General features: G+C 38.8%; 1 long non-coding RNA gene across 2 annotated transcripts; it reads right to left on the bottom strand.

Annotated features, from left to right (window-relative positions):
* Window positions 1-136: 136 nt before the first annotated feature.
* LOC116419879 lies at window positions 137-8,456 on the bottom strand. 2 transcript variants are annotated; one of them, XR_004230213.1, is made up of 4 exons: window positions 6,693-8,456; window positions 6,086-6,209; window positions 4,226-4,350; window positions 137-2,260 (listed from the first exon to the last, which is right to left on the bottom strand). It is a non-coding gene; the product is annotated as an uncharacterized LOC116419879 (long non-coding RNA). The 2 variants fall into 2 exon arrangements; XR_004230212.1 differs by lacking the exon at window positions 6,086-6,209.
* Window positions 8,457-8,697: the final 241 nt, after the last annotated feature.

The following is an 8,697-nucleotide window of genomic DNA, read 5'->3' on the forward strand; positions in this document are numbered from 1 at the left end:
CACCCCATGAGGTGATGAATAGAATTTGCCAGGCTTCCTGATGAGTGGGCACTTGTACCAATTATTGAAAAATGGGGATAATGCACGCCTTGTCTGTTTTCCATAGAGCTGATGAAAGGATAAAATGATAGTGCTGAGTCACACACTTGGAAATGAAAGGGACCTCTGAGGTTATAGAAGTCCAAGGGAGTTATCTAAGGAGACAGTGCAGCACAGCAGAAAGTACACCAAAACTGGAATATGAGGGTCTGGGTTTGAGTGCTGACTGGCTGCTTCCTCCCTGGATGATCTCTAGCAACTCACTTAACCTTTCTGACGCTTAGGGTAGAGTAACAGGAAAGCCAATAGGGCAGGGAAAATTGTTTGTTTGTTTGTTTTAAATAATAGCTTTCTATTTTCAAAATACTAGATAATTTTCAATATTCAGCCCCTTCCTTAGACAACAATCAATCAATATAGATTAAACATGTGCATATCTTCTAAACATATTTCTACTTTTATCATGCTGCACAAGAAAAATCAGATCAAAAAGGGGGGGAGGGGGAGCAAGTAAATGACAGGAAAAAAGGTGGAAATGTGATTCACATTTTCTATGATCCACATTCAGTCAGGAAAAAAATTTTTGAGAATGACAGAAATGGGAGATCCTCCCAAACTCCTATTAACTTTGCAGCTTGAAGAGACTGTAGAAGTCATTTAGTTCAACTCTCTCAATATTACAAAAGTGAGGCTCTAGGAAGGAGAGGGAACTTGTATTCTCAGGCCATATTATGTTCAGTTGGAGACCTTATCATTCACTTCTGGCATTCTTCTCTGCTCAACACCAGTGACTTATCTCTCTGCCCTAGCCTGAGCTCCAGGAGGGCAGGGCCTAGATCTGGTTCTTCAGTTGCAGGCTCTTGAGAGATGTCAGAAAGGGTGGGCAATCTGAACCGCTCCTTCTTTTCTAGGCCAGGTCTTACCCACCAGCAGATGTCAGTAAGTTCAGCAAGAGGAATGAGCAAGGTCCCCCCCAAAAAAGGAGGAGTTGATGAGTAAAATCCAAGCCCTGCAGGAAATTACAAAGAGCCAGCCTTCCTCTATACAAAATTAATGTTGCTGACATGTGGGCTCCGTCTCCTCCTACACCCCCTTTACTTTGCCCAGTTCTGCTTCTTGGGAGAAACAGAATCAATCTAATTTCTTGCATCAGCTCTTCTCCTCAGGGATTTGAAGGCAGGGTTCCTACCCTGAACTTTTGAGTTTTTCTCTAGGTTAAACAACCTAGTTCCTTCTTAATGCAGAAACCTCTAGCCCCCTTCTCATTTTAGCTGCCCTCAGTTTAACACACTCTGGTTTGGCAATTTCCTTCCTGTGGTACCCAAACACAAACAGGATACACCAGACACAGTGTGACCAGGATGAAGGATACAGAGATTATCATTTCCCTTCTACTGGATACTATGTCCAGCCTAAAATCCTGTTTGTAGTAGCTGTATCAGTCTGAGTCAGTGTGATCCTTCCTTTGTGCTTTTGCACTTTTTAACAGGGCGTAGTAGAGACCAAACTGGGAGAAAGGTGGGGGAAGCAAAATCAACTAACATGTTACTTCTGTTTGACAGCATATTCAAAATTTCATACCCATAGTGCTGGGTCTTTCCTGAGAGCTCTTCTTCAGGGCTGAGTTTGGACACTATTATTATATAGTGTTTTTATTCTTTTGGTTTACATGGCCTAAAATTTTCTTAAATCATTTATTCAAATCTCTGCTTTACATCCAAATTTTGGGCAGAAACATCACTAGAGGTTCTCTTATGTCTTTAAGGAACTCCTTCCTTTCTCAAGCAGGAAGGTCAAACTCAAATCTTGTCTCTGCTCCTCACCACTTGAGTGACTTCTATCCTTCTTGATACCCACTTTCCTCTCCTCTAAAATGAAAAGGTGGAGGCTGAGTGGTTCCAAAAGTCCCTTCCAGCTCCAATATTCTGTGAGCCTCTGGACTCCAGGCCACTCCCTTGAAGTTGGGATGCCTAGAAATATTCTCTTCCAAAACAAGATCTTTGAACCAAAGAGCTGCTTACCTATAACAAACATTGCCCTGAGGACATGACATTCTTTCTTCTCCCTTTTCCAGATAAAACAGAGTAGTGATTGCTTCATGCTTCAGGGATCAGTGATGAGAGAGAGTGAGCAATAGGCTACTATAAATCTTGTATAATTTTTTTTTCAGTACTCAGTCACTTCTCTTGGGTATGATTGTGCAGCCGACAAAACGCTGGGCCTGGGGTTACAAAGAGTCAGACATGATTGAATTACTGTATGACAGCAAACAAGTCTAATACCTTCTACAGAAGTGGTCACTCGCCCAGGGTCATGGAAGTGGTAAGTTTTAGAGCTTTGACCTCAACCTGTGTCCTTTCTTTCTAAAACAAGTGCCCTTTCCATTTTATCACATTGTCTCTATGATTAGCTCTATGTGGGTAACCTGAAAGCTACATATCTAAGCATTGGTCTTGAATTCTGTATTTGCAGTTGCTATGGTACCTATCCATTAGAATCACCTCAAACTCAACACATCTCAAACAAAAATAAATCATTTCTCTCAGCATAGATCATCTTCTGAACTCTCATGTTTTGGTCAATGGAATATCCCTTCTGGTATATTGGGAAAGATGTTGAATTTGTAGTCAAGAAAGAACTAGGTTCAAACCTAATTTCTTATAGTTACTAGCTGAGTGATGATTTGGCAAGTTACTTAATCTCTGAGACTCAGATTCTGCACCAGTAAAATTGCAACTATAATAACTACCTTAGAAAGTGATCATGGGGTCAAGGAGATAAGGCGAAGTGATTTGCAAACCTTAAAGCATTTGAGAGTAGTCACCTTTTGCTGTTATTTTTGTTATTACTGTCTTTGAATCTTCCTTGTCCTTCATTCTTCCTAGTCTGTTACTAAATCTTGTCATTATTTTCCTTTGATATTTACAGGGTGACTTCAGAAAATGTCTTGCCCAATCTGTATCTGAGCAGGGATCTCCTCCATGACATGCCTGAAAAATAACCTTTATTTGAAGACCTCTTATGGTATCACTCCCTACCTCTTAAGGCAGTTCTGGAGGGTTCTAATTATCTAGTGAAGAACTCACTCCCTATCAAGGCAGTACATTCTACTTCTAAAGGCTTCTAATTACCTAATTATCTAAATGAAAGCTAGAATCTAGGTGCTGCCTTCTGTAACCAGGGAGAACAAGTGTAGCCCATTTTCCCATAATAGCGTCCCAAATTATTCCATCTTCCTCAATTTCTTTCATTGTAAAATGGGGGTTGTAATTCCTGCCCTATCCCTACCTGCTGGCCTCTTAAGGATCTTCAGAGGAACAAATGAGATAATGGATGAGAAAAGGGTTTTGGAAACTGTAAAGCCCTGCACAGATGGAAGTGATTATCACTACTCGACCCAAGGGAAAATGACACAGATTTGGGCTAGAGTTATTGTTAAGAAACCTTTTCAACTTTCAAACTATGTTTCCCCACCTCCTTTCAAATGTTTAAAAAGCCTTTTTAAAAAGGGCCTGAAGCCTTTAAAAAAAAGCCCCCGATGTCATTTAACCGCAAGGGGCAGCTGACATGGACTGAATGGGGAAAAGCTGGGGCTGACATGATGCCATTATATACTTCCCCTTTAAAAATTCTCTGAGATCTGATTCTTTTTGTACAGCAAAATAACGTTTTAGTCATGTATACTTATTGTGTATCTAATTTATATTTTAATGTATTTAACATCTACTGGTCATCCTGTCATCTGGGGGAGGGGGTGGGGGGGTAAGAGGTAAAAAATTGGAACAAGAGGTTTGGCAGTTGTTAATGCTGTAAAGTTACCCATGCATATATCCTGTAAATAAAAGGCTATTTTAAATAAATAAATAAATAATAGAAAAAAAAATAAAAAAAGGAAAAAAAATAAAAAATAAAAAAATAAAAATTCTCTGAGAGCAAACTGGATACAGAAAACAGGGCAAAGAACCAGGAGGGCCTTGAGGGCAGAGACACAGGGTAGCCAGAAGGGGGAGAAAGAGACACACACCATTCAGTACAGGATGAAAAAAATGGATCAAAGGTCAGAACCAAATAGGTGGTGTCCCTTTAGGAATGTTTCTTTTTAGAATTTTTAGAGTCCCAGAATCTCAAAGGGAGAAAAGAGATCTCAGAGGGCATCTACCATAACTCATACGTGACAAGGAATCACCTGGACCACAGCAGATGCAGCATGGAGAATGTGCTGATGGGCAGAAGACTGGGAGTGAATCCAGGCTTTGGGGCTACTCTCTGTGGAACCGTGTGGGTCTGCCCTTGGGACCTTGGTCTTCTTGTCTGTAAAATGAGGAACAGAGGATCTCTGAGGTCCCTTACAACTTTCAATCCTACATCCTTGACATACGGTCTATATTTGATAACTGATGAGATGCTGGGTAACTAGGTGACCTTGGCAGAGGCCTAAACTACTGATAAAATTGCTCCCTGAGGTAAACAGGAAACTGATGGAGATCAGTTTAATCTTACAGTCCTACCCTCTTTGGAGGTCTTGGGTAGCCCCACCTTGCTGTGTCCAGTCAGAAATCCAAGTTATATCAAACCCCAAGGTTAAATTTCCTCTATAAATCTATGATTTAAGTCATTTTTGCTGGACTCCTTTTGGGTTAAGCTTGACATGACATTCATGTTATCTTTCTTTTCCCCAACCTCCAAGCCTCATGGTGTCTTTCCTCTCATCGTCCCACTATACCTAATGATATCTTTCTCCTTCTTATAGCTAACTTTTTTAGGATGCTAACTGCTATGTATTTAGCTTGTCATCCATGATATATTCCCACCTCATGGAGTATTTCCTTTCTCCTGATTAATTGTAAGTTCCACTGGGGAATTTGTCTTTTCCACTATTAATTGTTAAAATCCTTTTCCTTGCTACCTACATGCTCTCCCAAATCTATTTCATATTTACCATTCCTGGTGTCTATTATATCTCTTCATTTGGTCTGTAATCTGTTCTCCTAAATAAGTCTATCTTTTGCCAAAAAGAATGGCCATTGTGAATTCTTCACATGACCAAACCCCAATATTTGGTGCCTACATCAATCATCTCAATATTTGGGGCCATATCCCAAACACATCGTTTGGAACTAGGAATTGGATGTTCAGGGATGGGAAATTCACTATTTCTACAAATTTTGACTATTTTTTTTTTTTAAAATCCACTTATTAAGGACTTACTGCATGCAGAGGACAGCATTCAGTATTGGGGAAGATACAAAGTTTAGATGATCCAGGATTGTTGCCCTTAAGGAGTTTAAAGTATAGCTGAGATAAGAGAATGCACACACAGCTACAATACATACATGATGAAAGCATTAGAAATGTGTAACAGAAAGTGCTATGTGGAGCTCAATAGGAAAGTCATTATGGATCTGGAGGATCAGAGGCAGAATACTCTACTTTTGGAGAACTCTAATTATTAAGAAGTCCTCTCCCATATGGAGTTTAAATCTATAGTGAAGAAAGAACCAGAAAAAAACATACAATGCCTACAGCTACATAAACAAAAATTATTTTAAATAGCACCAAACTCAGAACAAATATAGTGAACAACATATACTAATATTTATTAATTTATTAAAAATAAAGCATTACTTTTCAACAATGAGGTGATTCAGGCCAGTTCCAATAGACTTGTGATGAAAAGAGCCATCTGCATCCAGGGAGGATCATGGGGGACAGAATGTGGATCACAATGTAATATTTTCACCTTTTTGTTGTTGTTTGCTTGCTTTTTTTTTCTTTCTCATTTTTCCCCCTTTTGATCTGATTTTTTTTGTGCAGCATGATAAATATGTTTAGAAGAACTGCACATGTTTAACCTATATTGGATTACTTGCTGCCTAGAAAAGGAGGATAGAAGGAAGGGAGGGAGAAAAATTTGGAACACAAGGTTTTGCAAGAATGAATGCTGAAAACTATCTTTGCATGTATTTTGAAAATAAAAGGCTATTATTAAATTTTTTTAAAAATATAAAGCATATCCTCCTTTTCTTGAACAAGTGATGGCACTCACCTATAATATCTGTTATTGGTCTGAGCCTGGGGGCTTCGAGTTCTGAGCTGCAATAAGGCTAAAGCTGATTATGTGTTCACTGGCACCAATGTGATGAGCTCCTGGAAAAGGGGAGGCCCCAAAGCTGGAAGGACAGAGACAGAACTGATCCAACCTTCTATGCAGATCAATTGGCTTGGGAGTGGCTATGATCCTCCTAACATGAGCTAGAGATAGGGAAACCCAATCTCAGAGAGAAAAAAACCCCACAGGTAAATTAGTGTAAGATCAAAAGCACTATAACTAGTACTTATTCTTTTAGATTACATTAACTGTTTAGGGAGTGGTACTTTGGTGGAGGGAAGGGATGGAGAGGTTTAATTGCATGTTGGGATATACATAATGCATCAAAACAAAATAAAAATATGGAGCTAAAATCTGCCTCTCCCATTTCCCCTCTTGCCTCCTACTTCTGCCTGTTGGTGCTAAGCAGAACAAGCCTACTCCCTCCTTTAAAATAAAAAAAAAAGTTTATCTCTAGCCTTTCCCAATACTCTGTGCTGTCTCAACCCCAACTACTATTTTATCAAATAAGTAGACAAAATATAAAATACAATAGGAAATTTACCATGATTGACAGGGTCTTCCTTCTTCAGAGCAGCTTTGTGTCACGATGAATGGAACACTGGACTTCAAGTCAGGAAGATCTAAATTCAAATCTGATCTCAGACTTTAGGCAAATCATTTAACCACAGGCTCCTCATCTGTAAAATGGAGATTATAATGGCAACTATCTCTCCAGAGAAGCTGTGAGGATAAAATGAGTTAATATTTGTAAAGTACTTTTAAACCTTAAATCTCTATAGAAATGCTATTATTATTATTATTACTGTTATTATGATGTCAGTCTAGTACCTGGTCTTTACCAAGAGAAGGAAAATATGTGCCATCATTATTTTTCTGGAATTAAAGATGGTCATTGTATTTTTCTAAGGGTTTTTTTTTTTTTTTTACATTACTATCATCATTTATATTGTTTTCTTGGTTCTGCTCTTTTATCAGTTTCTACAAATCGTACTAAATTTCTCATGTGTGATATTGCTTATGGCAGGATACTATTGTACCACATTAATATACCAAAGTTTTTTAAGGATATTCCCTGATAGAAACCCCCTCTATTTCTAGGTTATTGGGGTTTTTTTCCACCACAAATATTGCTACTATAAACATTTAACAAATGTTATTAACAAAATGACAACAATAATTCATGAAAATATTGGGTAAAGTACCCAGGTACCAGGAAGTAGAAGAGTTGTTCACAATGTGAAAAATTCATGAGACATTTGTCACAGTCACAAAGGATGCCATTTATTGATGTGAAATGACTCATAGTTATTAATCAAAATGAATAAGCAAGACTAAATTAAATATGATTAAGCAAAATGCTTCCAGTGGCAGGGCCTTTTAAAGTCAAAAGGAAGAGAGGGAATGAAGTAAGGGTGCGATCTGTGGAATTAGGGAGGGGTCAGGGAAACTAGAAAATAAACTCACATGTGCATCTACATGACCAAGTACAATGAGTGACCAGATGAGACTAGAGGAAGTAAAATATCCTTTTTAGATATGGTAATAAGACAATCCAAGGGATTCAGAGAGGCTTACAAAGGTCTGACAATGGAGACAGGATATGATGATTAAAATTCCTGTTCCACTTTACTATCACTGGGCTGGAAAGTGGGTATATACAGTTCAGTCACTTTTTTAGTGTAGTTCCAAATTGTTTTCCAGAAAAACTGAACCAAGTCACAATCCTATCAATGGTACATTAATGTGGACTCATTCTTCTTTTCAGATACTTGAAGGCAGAGCTTAGGATCCTTCCCTCCCTTCCCCTAATTTTTTCTTTTTTAAGCTGCACATTGACAATGTCTTCATCTGACTTTCTTTTACCTGTTCTCCAAGGTTTCTAGGGCTCTCATTATCCCACTCTTCCTCATGTGGACTCATTGGGTGGATCGTGCCTGTTGTTCTTGGTTCTCCTCCAAGGATGGAACCACGTAGTACAAGGGATCTTAGAGATCATAAACCCCTCATTTATAAAGGAAAGTAAGGTCCAGAGAGGTTATTAAAATACTGAACCTCAGAGCTTTGAGAAGGGCCTTAGGAAACTCATTTAATTAGAAAATGGCAGTCAGGATTCAAACCCAGATCCCTTGACTACAAATATGACAAAAGCCACCCCAACCATTCATCCTTTGAAAATTATGTAGGGGATGTTGAGGTCTGAAATTTTCTCTACTCATCCTTCTCCTTCTCCTCCTCAGCACCCTTGATCTTCTATTTCTTCTGAATTTGCTGCAGCCTCTCTTTAGTCAGTCAACAAACATTTATTAAGAGCCTATTATGTGCTACTCTGAAGTGGAAGCATAGAGTGTAGGTCTTCAAACATTACATTCTGCAATTATCCTCTGGGGAGTGATTTCCCAAACCTCTGGCACAATAAGTCATAGGTTAGCTCTTGGTTTATAGGAGACAATAAAGTGGAATAGAAGGAACCCTGGACTTGTATGCCAAATGACCCATGGTTGTATCAAAGAGGGAAAGAAGGAAACAAGCACCTACTAAGCACCAGA

Source organism: Sarcophilus harrisii, chromosome 6, assembly GCF_902635505.1.
Source record: "Sarcophilus harrisii chromosome 6, mSarHar1.11, whole genome shotgun sequence".
In the NCBI taxonomy this organism is placed as follows: domain Eukaryota; kingdom Metazoa; phylum Chordata; class Mammalia; order Dasyuromorphia; family Dasyuridae; genus Sarcophilus; species Sarcophilus harrisii.